We start from the raw sequence: 9833 nt of genomic DNA, 5'->3' as shown, positions 1-9833 counted from the left end.
GTGGCACAACTTGACCAGAAGAAGGAATCGGTTGGTAGGACATGTTCTGAGGCATCAAGGGATCACCAATTTAGTATTGGAGGGCAGCGTGGAGGGTAAAAATCGTAGGGGGAGACCAAGAGATGAATACACTAAGCAGATTCAGAAGGATGTAGGTTGCAGTAGGTACTGGGAGATGAAGAAGCTTGCACAGGATAGGGTAGCATGGAGAGCTGCATCAAACCAGTTTCAGGACTGAAGACCACAACAACAACAATCAGAGATACAACTTGCATAATATGGTGCTGATTGCATAGTATGTAAAAAAAATAATAAGTGCAATTAACAGAAAAAATTTCATAGAGTTATTTATTGTCTTTGGATGTGCCACATCTATGATTGTGACTTCCATCTCACCCTTTACACTGAACCAGTCCTGTTTTATAATAATTAAAAATGACTTTGCTTTATTTTTTATGCTAACATTTTTTTCCTCATTATCCAAAAGAAAAATTGTTATGGATTGATAATACTAAAGCTACTAGCTGCTCTCATATAATTAGTCATCATCCACTTGCAAACATAACACTTGGCATTTTCTAACTTACACTGTCCATTAATGAATTTTACTCTCACTCTTACAACATGCCTTCTATCTCATCTTATGCATAATTTATCCTCTCCTATCCACATTCCTAATGGGTATAAATTCCCTCAAGTTCTGTTATTTATGTATCTGTTGGTTGGTTGTAAGGGGATTAAAGGACAAAACTGTGAGAATGTCAGTCACTGATTCATGAAACAAGTGTCCAGGAAATAGTGTTACTAACTATGCTGTTTGTAAAATAGTAGGACAGAGTAATCCAGAACAGTGAATATGCCAAGAATTAAAACAAATATCAAGAGATGTAAAAAGAGGTTTAAGATTTGGCCAACATGTAAGCCACATGCAGGTGGAAGGTCCCTTGTAGCTCATCTACTAGCAAGAAACACCCCTCCAAATGTCTGACCTACTGCTGATGCAAGATGCAAGTAAAACGAAAATCTAATAAATAATGCCCTGTTCAGTGGATGAATAGGTAAATACTGAGAAACATAGGGAAAACAGACAATGCAAACAAGTATTAATTCCTGAATGTGCACGCCTATGTATAAAGTGCCCCAACCACAAATAAAATTGTTTTGCATTATTCCACTGTTGTTTTACAACTGTGAGCCCATACCTATTCCTTCATTATTGCTTCAGTTAACACAGTGATAAGTTGTGTTCTAATACATTCAAGTGAGCTGCACTAATATAAAATAAACAAAAATAAACAACAAGATACGTGAGAAGAACTTTAGGACACATGCAAGAAAATGACCCATGTTACAAGCTAGCAGCACAGTCCCACAGTCTATGAGATACTTATTAGTCAAAGAAGCAGTTGGCTGGGATCTGATGCAACTGCACTCTTTAATGCTTTGAGTGGGTTATTACTGTGTGGTAACACCTGTCTGTGGCAACAGAGTGATTTAATGAAAGTCTATCTCATCATTGTTTAATTAAACAGTCCTTTACCTTATATTATGTAAGTTTATTGCATCACTGTTTAATTAAACTAAGATTAAACTGTGATTTACTCATACTTGTTAACCTTGGTAAGTTAAAGACAGCTATTCTTTATGCATGTACAAAGTATGGTGTGCATCCACTTGTGTTATGAAAAATGGTGTACCCACTCAAGAGTTAAAAGCAATATCAGAATATGTAAAAAGAGGTACAATATCAGGCCAACATGTATGTCAGAGATAGGTGGGAGCCACTCGCGGATCATCTGCAGTGAGAGGCATTTACCCCATTCCTCCCCCCTGACTGCTGGCTGACATGGTACACGTGTAAACCAATGATATAATTAAAACTGTCTTCTAAGCATACAAAGGGGAAGTCATCCGAAGGGTAGAGGGAATAGATAGCTAAGAGCGTACCGCGAAAATACATGATGGATAATAAAGCAAGAGCAGGAAAATACACGGCGGATAATAAAGCAAAGTAAAAGGAAATGACCTGGCTGCCAAGTGAGGTAGGTACAGTTGAAGGTCCCCAGACTCAGCATTTTATAGGAAGCACTCCCGCCACACTGACCCACTCCCAACCTGAGTATGGTTGAACTGTTGAAGTTGGGAAAAAAGCGACTCTTTTGCACCAAAAGCCAGTTGTACAAACTTGAGGTAACTGTTAGCTAACTTCTATTCCCTAAATGGTGTGCAGAAAGTGCTGAACTAGAGTATAAATTCTTGATAAGTTATCTAATGATTTCTGGTGTCACGTAGGGTGAAAGAGATTATTTGGAGATGAAAAAGAATAAGAAAGTGAGACATTGGGTCAGTTATTTTGAAGAATACCATTACTATGTTGGAAATCTAGCACCTCAATTCACCTTTTCCATAATCATTTGTGTGTCTGTGGACTGTTGTTGTGGTCTTCAGTCCATAGACTAGTTTGATGCAGCTCTCCATGCTACTCTATCCTGTGCAAGCTTCTTCATCTCCCAGTACCTACTGCAATCTACATCCTTCTGAATCTGTTTAGTGTATTCATCTCTTGGTCTCCCTCTATGATTTTTACCCTCTGCATTGCCCTCCAATACTAAATTGGTGATCCCTTGATGCCTCAGAATATGTCCTACCAACCAATCCCTCCTTCTTGTCAAGTTGTGCCACAAATGTCTCCTCTCCCCAGTTCTAGTCAATACCACCTCATTAGTTATGTGATCTACTCATCTAATCTTCAGCATTCTTCTGTAGCACCACATTTCGAAAGCTTCTATTCTCTTTTTGTCCAAACTATTTACCGTCCATGTTTCACTTCCATACATGGCTACACTCCATACAAATACTTTCAGAAATGACTTCCTGACACTTAAATCTATACTCGATGTTAACAAATTTCTCTTCTTCAGAAACGCTCTCCTTGCCATTGCCAGTCTACATTTTAGATCCTCTCTACTTCGACCACCATCAGTTATTTTGCTCCCCAAATAATAAAACTCATTTACTACTTTAAGTGTCTCATTTCCCAATCTAATACTCTCAGCATCACCTTATTTAATTCGACTACATTCCATTATCCTCGTTTTGCTTTTGTTGATGTTCACCTTATATCCTCCTTTCAAGACACTGTCCATTACATTCATGTGCTCTTCCAGGTCCTTTGCTGTCTCTGACAGAATTACAATGTCATCGGCAAACCTCAAAGTTTTTATTTCATCTCCATGGATTTTAATTCTTACTCCGAATTTTTCTTTTGTTTCCTTTACTGCTTGCTCAATTTACAGACTGAATAACATCAAGGATAGGCTACAACCCTGTCTCACTCCCTTACCAACCACTGCTTCCCTTTCATGCCCCTCGACTCTTATAACTGCCATCTGGTTTCTCTACAAATTGTAAATAGCCTTTCGCTCCCTGTATTTTACCACTGCCACCTTCAGAATTTGAAAGAGAGTATTCCAGTCAACACTGTCAAAAGCTTTCTCTAAGTCTACAAAATACTAGAAACGTAGGTTTGCCTTTCCTTAATCTTTTTCCTAAGATAAGTTGTAGGGTCAGTATTGCTTCACATGTTCCAACATTTCTACGGAATCCAAACTGATCTTCCCCGAGGTCAGCTTCTACCAGTTTTTACATTCGTCTGTAAAGAATTCGTGTTAGTATTTTGCAGCCGTGGCTTATTAAACTGATAGTTTGGTAATTTTCACATCTGTCAACTCCTGCTTTCTTTGGGATTGGAATTATTATATTCTTCTTGAAGTCTGAGGGTATCTCACCTATCTCATACATCTTGCTCATCAGATGGTAGAGTTTTGTCACGGTTGGCTCTCCCAAGACTATCAGTAGTTCTAATGGAATGTTGCCTACTCCCAGGGCCTTGTTTCGTCTTAGGTCTTTCAGTGCTCTGTCAAACTCTTGGCGCAGTATCGTATCTCCTATTTCATCTTCATCTACATCCTCTTCCATTTCCATAACATTGTCCTCAAGAACATCACCCTTGTATAGACCCACTATATACTCCCTCCACCTTTCTGCTTTCCCTTATTTGCTTGGAACTGGGTTTCCATCTGAGCTCTTGATATTCATGCAAGTGGTTCTCTTTTCTCCAAAGGTCTCTTTAATTTTCCTGTAGGCAGTATCTATCTTACCCCTAGTAATATACATCTCTACATCCTTACATTTGTCCTCTAGCCATCCCTGCTTAGCCATTTTGCACTTCCTGTTGATCTCATTTTTGAGATCCAGAATGAGATTTTCACTCTGCAGCGGAGTGTGTGCTGATATGAAACTTCCTGGCAGATTAAGACTGTGTGCCGGACCGAGACTTGAACTCGGGACCTTTGCCTTTCACGGGCAAGTGCTCTACCAACTGAGCTACCCAGGCACGACTCACGCCCCATCCTCACAGCTTTACTTCTGCCAGCACCTCATCTCCTACCTTCCCGAGTTCGAGTCTCGGTCCGGCACACAGTTTTAATCTGCCAGGTTTCGTTTTTGAGATGTTTGTATTCCTTTTTGCCTGCTTCATTTACTGCATTTTTGTATTTTCTCCTTTCATCAATTAAATTCAGTATCTCTTCTGTTACCCAAGGATTTCTATTAGTCCTTGTCTTTTTACCTACTTGATCCTCTGCTGCCTTCACTATTTCATCTCTCAAAGATACCCATTCTTCTTCTACTGTATTTATTTCCCCCAGTCTTATCAATAGTTCCCTAAAGCTCTCCCTGAAACACTCTACAACCTTTGGTTCTGTCAGCTTATCCAGGTCCCATCTCCTTAAATTCCCACCTTTTTTCAGTTTCTTCAGTTTTAATCTATAGTTCATAACCAATAGATTGAGGTCGGAATCCACATCTGCCCCTGGTAATGTCTTACAATTTAAAACCTGGTTCCTAAATTTCTGTCTTACTATTATATAATCTATCTGAAACCTTTCAGTATCTCCAGGCTTCTTCCATGCATACAGCCTTCTTTTATGATTCTTGAACGAAGTGTTAGCTATGATTAAGTTATGCTCTGTGCAAAATTCTACCAGGCGGCTTCCTCTTTCATTCCTTACACCCATTCCATATTCACCTACTACGTTTCCTTCTCTTCCTTTTCCTACTATCGAATTCCAGTCACCCATGACTATTAAATTTTTATCTCCCTTCACTATCTGAATAATTTCTTTTATCTCATCATACATTTCATCAATCTTTTCGTCATCTGCGGAGCTAGTCAGCATATAAACTTGTACTACTGTGGTAGGTGTGGGCTTCGTATCTATCTTGGCCACAATAATGCAGTCACTATGCTGTTTGTAGTAGTTTATGTGCATTCCTATTTTTTATTCATTATTAAACCTACTCCTGCATTACTCCTGTTTGATTTTGTATTTATAACCCTGTATTCACCTGACCAGAAGTCTTGTTCCACCTGCCACCAAATTCACTAATTCCCACTATATCTAACTTTAACCTATCCATTTCCCTTTTTAAATTTTCTAACCTACCTGCCCGATTAAGGGATCTGACATTCCACGCTCCAACCCGTAGAACGCCAGTTTTCTTTCTCCTTATAACAATGTCCTCCTGAGTAGTCCCCGCCCAGAGGTCCGAATGGGGGACTATGTTACCTCCAGAATATTTTACACAAGAGGACGCTATTGTCATTTAACCATACAGTAAAGCTGCATGCCCTCGAGAAAAATTACGACTGTAGTTTCCCCTTGCTTTCAGCCATTCGCAGTACCAGCACATCAAGGCCGTTTGGTTAGTGGACTATCTCAGTGTAAATGATAATTAATTGAAACCCTCAGCTGCCGACAGGTGTTGTTGACATACCTCGATGGGGACAGCTGAAAATGGTGTCCCAACCGGGACTCGAACCTGGGATCTCCTGCTTACATGGCAGACACTCTATCCACCTTTATCGGTGTGAATGCGCCAAGGTTGCCTGAACTCTTACGGGAATCTTCACCTTAGTGGGCGCGTGTAATGAGTGGATGGGCAAAGTATCTATTAGGAACATTACGTATGTAGATTGTGGACAGTTGGGAATGTGGGTCTCACAGAAAATGTGCAAGGGATAAGGCCCTGCAGTCATGCTATTCATCTTTGTCCTCGGTGACTCAGATGGATACAGCATTTGCCATATAAGTAGGAGATCCCGGGTTTGAGTCCCGGTCGGGGCACACATTTTCAGCTGTCCCCATCGAGGTACGTCAAAAACACCTGTCGGCAGCTGAGGGTTTCAATTAATTATCATTTATTCTAGAGAAACTGCATGGTCATCAGTGATATCTGTTCTTTCGAGAATAGTTACTATCTTCATATATCTCAGTGTTGTTGATCCTTTGTCACACTATGTATATGATTTAATTCAGATGTGTGCCTAAGGTATTATGAATGATGAAATTGTTATTTATCCATACCATCATAAACTCCAGCATGTTCTAACATGTCTATGATGATAAATCTGTGCAATGAACTTTTGTTGTGCTGGAAGGAAGATAAATTACTGAATAATAATATTGGGTTGTGCAACCACATTATCTGTGACATTTGTTATGGTTTAGTGTTTCGTGACACTCTTCAGTGGTTGAATTCTTTTTTTGGAAGAAATAAGTTATATAATTTAATGCCTGTGAATTTGTGTTTTGGGTACTGGCTTCAGATTTATGTTTGATGAAGACCACTACTCCAGTGGTGGATAAACTTAAGAGCAAGTATGATTACAGTGCACAGAAGTTTGGAATGAAATTAATTCTAATGCATGAGAAACTGTATGAATAAGCCATGGAAGCAAGTGCTGCTACAAATACAGAGAACAGTACAGATGTGTGGACAATTATTCTTTTGCATGTGGATAAATCTGTGTACACAAGCATGGAAAACACAACAAAGCAAAAAGGGACTTCAGGTATCTTGGAAAACTTGCTTGCTGATGAGAATACTGGTAGGTGGGTGAATCACTGGGATGTTCTGTTGGATGATGCATTATTCAAATTAGAAGAAAATGTTCAGAATTATGTAACTCATATTCTAGCTATAGCCAAGAAACTACAGAACATGGGCAAACCAGTTGATGATGGACAGATTGTACTCATTATACTGATAGGTTTACCAAAAGTTTGTCTGCCTTTCTGGGTGGGTATAGAGTTCACCACAAAAATCCCGTGAGTGGTGGGAATGTTTCAACCATTCAAGTCACCAGGTCAAGACATATCTTTCCAGCTCTACTGCAACAAGCAACTGCAAGAGAAGATTCATTCCTCTGTCAGTCTGTCCCCCATCTTTCATTTAAAGACATTAGAAAAACTGAATAATGTACTCATTAGGGAGAAGAGATTAATTGAAGTTCCACTACTTTTAAACCAACATGCATCACAACCTGGTAAATCATGTAGAACAGCACTTCACTAACATGGCCTCATTTAAAGCAAGTGGCACACCTGGTGTGCCTTTGCAGATAGCGTGCAGCATTCTATGTGGAAACAGTCAAGACATGATGGGAAACCACAGCAGAAAGCAGCAACATTCAATTGCAACTTGAATGAATTAGGAAAAAAAAGTGAGGGCTTTAGGGAAGGCCATCAATGTACCAATGAGCACACTGATTGCAAAGTGAATGACATCCTCAAATAGGTCAGAAGTAGCTTGTGGCACCTTGAAAGTCTTAGCAATAGCCAAACCTCCTCAACTGTTGGATCTTCTAAACATAAAACCTCCTGACAAACGTCTCTATCCAGGACGGAACCAACAATGACATCACAAATCAGAGACTCAGCATAGGAGTGCTGACAGTGAGTACACACAAATTTATGCTTCCTGTTGAGCCCACAGAGGCTGGCTACCCACACTTGATGGGGCTGACTTGGTTTCTTTTGCCTCTGGTGGAACTCCAACCGAAACCACCATGTGAGTTTTTTAAGATAATAATCACTAAGCAAGTCACGCATGACAGAAAATGACACTGCTGATGGGTCTTTCAATGACACAATTTTTCAAAGCAAATGAAACATTTCAGGCACAATTTATGGCAACAAAAAAGCTTTTTGAAATGATGGATCCTCTACCTGAAATGCTGCCACAGATGCCACACATATCTGTCCCAATATTCCTCCATTTATTGGATTGGTGGAAAATCTGGGAGGGGAGGGGTGGACTGGCATGTAGGCAGCAAATTTGTTAATGATCAATGAAACAAGTCCCAACTGCTGCTGATTTTGCCCAAGCAGTTGCTGCTATTGTTGTAGCAATAGAACCAATGCCGCATCCATTCCACTCACGAAAGACACACACAGAATGAACTACCTTATTGGAAAACTTGCTGTATCTGTATTCTTTATTGACAACTACTACACACACACAAATTTTGTTGGCTGACAAGTGCACACCAAATAATGACAAGGTTAGAGAAACATTAACACAAATATTAACAATCCAAGTACCGAATTTTATCACTGGCAATTGAATGTACACCAGCACAGAGCTGGCCTGACTCGAGAACATTTGCGCATAGCAGAGAAGATGCAGGTGGATGAGGCCCCTCTGCCAATGGCTTGACATAATCATATTTGCTGTGTGAGGCACTGGCTGTGGGCAATGGTGGCATGCTTGCTTTGCCCAGCTGCTGCTAGGACCAGATATAAATGCAGCAGAAGAGCCACCACAAATACAACCTTCAAATCCATTGTTAGAGCTGCAGAAGAGCACCATGTTATGCAGGTTGATTAATACCATGCTAAGTAGAAGATAGGTAGAAGACACCACAATGAGCAAGAAAAAGGTGATAAATACCACCAGGAGGTATCCACAAGGAGGGGTTTTGTCCCTGCTACTATAGACCCAAGTGGTGAATGAATTCATTGAAGAGTTAGACACTGGAGGCTATTTTTGTCGAGGATACACATGTGATTTGGCCATAGTAATACTTGGAAAACTTGCCAGTATGTTTAGAACAAGGGCAGAATGTGCACTGTGCATTGTGAAAAACTGGTGTTGAAAACAGCATCTAAGGGTTAGCCCCAAGAAGACTTGTAGTACCATTTATAGGAAAGCATAACCAGTATGTACTGTAATCTTAAGCTTTTTGACAAAAGTCTGCCTTTAGAGGGAGTAGTGAAGCTTATAGGGGTTACCCCTGAGTGGGAAATTATCATGGACCCCTCACATAAAGAATATGTGTTACAAGGCAAAAGGTACTCTTATGAGTACCAAAAGAGCCTTTGGAAAAAAACTGGTGTCTAGGTCCCAAGAGCATGTACTGGATATAAAGCACCATAATAATACCTAAGGTAATTTATGGGGTTGCAATATGGTGGTACAAAGTACAACAGAAGGTGGTTACTAAGGAGCTTGGCAAGGTGCAGAGACTGGCCTGCTTTGCCATAACAGGCAGAATTAGCAGCACAGTCACTGCTTGGATGCAGACCAAGCTGGACATGCCACCATTACACCTGTGGTTGAAATGGAGGCAGTGGCAGGGGCATGAAAGCTAAAAACTGGAAATAACTGAATACCCTTAGTATATCCTGAACCCCACACTGATACAGGTAATGTGGTAAATATAAGAATGATCAGGGAGTTGCCGGCTGCTCGAATAAACCTTTCAATGGGAACAATTGGAAGAAGGAAACAGTGGAAGAATGAACCATGACACCATTCAGAAGACATAATTTGGTTTATTGGTAGGTTTAAAACAGATGGAGGTGCTGGGGCTGGAGTAAAAAGGGTAGAGCCAGGTCTCTCTGGGAAAATTGGCCACATTGTTTCAGGGGGAAATATTCAGTATCAGAGTGTGTGCAGAGGAGACTATGGCAAGGCATGGATCATAG

At 40.3% G+C, this 9833-nt stretch overlaps 1 non-coding gene across 1 annotated transcript; it reads right to left on the bottom strand.

The window, feature by feature from the left end:
- Nucleotides 1–4321: 4321 nt before the first annotated feature.
- On the bottom strand, nucleotides 4322–4396 carry Trnas-uga (transfer RNA serine (anticodon UGA)). Its single transcript has one exon. It is a non-coding gene; the product is annotated as a tRNA-Ser (tRNA).
- Nucleotides 4397–9833: the final 5437 nt, after the last annotated feature.

Source organism: Schistocerca serialis, chromosome 5, assembly GCF_023864345.2.
Source record: "Schistocerca serialis cubense isolate TAMUIC-IGC-003099 chromosome 5, iqSchSeri2.2, whole genome shotgun sequence".
Lineage (NCBI taxonomy): Eukaryota > Metazoa > Arthropoda > Insecta > Orthoptera > Acrididae > Schistocerca > Schistocerca serialis.
The sequence above is the reverse complement of the archived record's forward strand: the minus strand, read 5'-3'. Positions and strand labels throughout refer to the sequence as shown.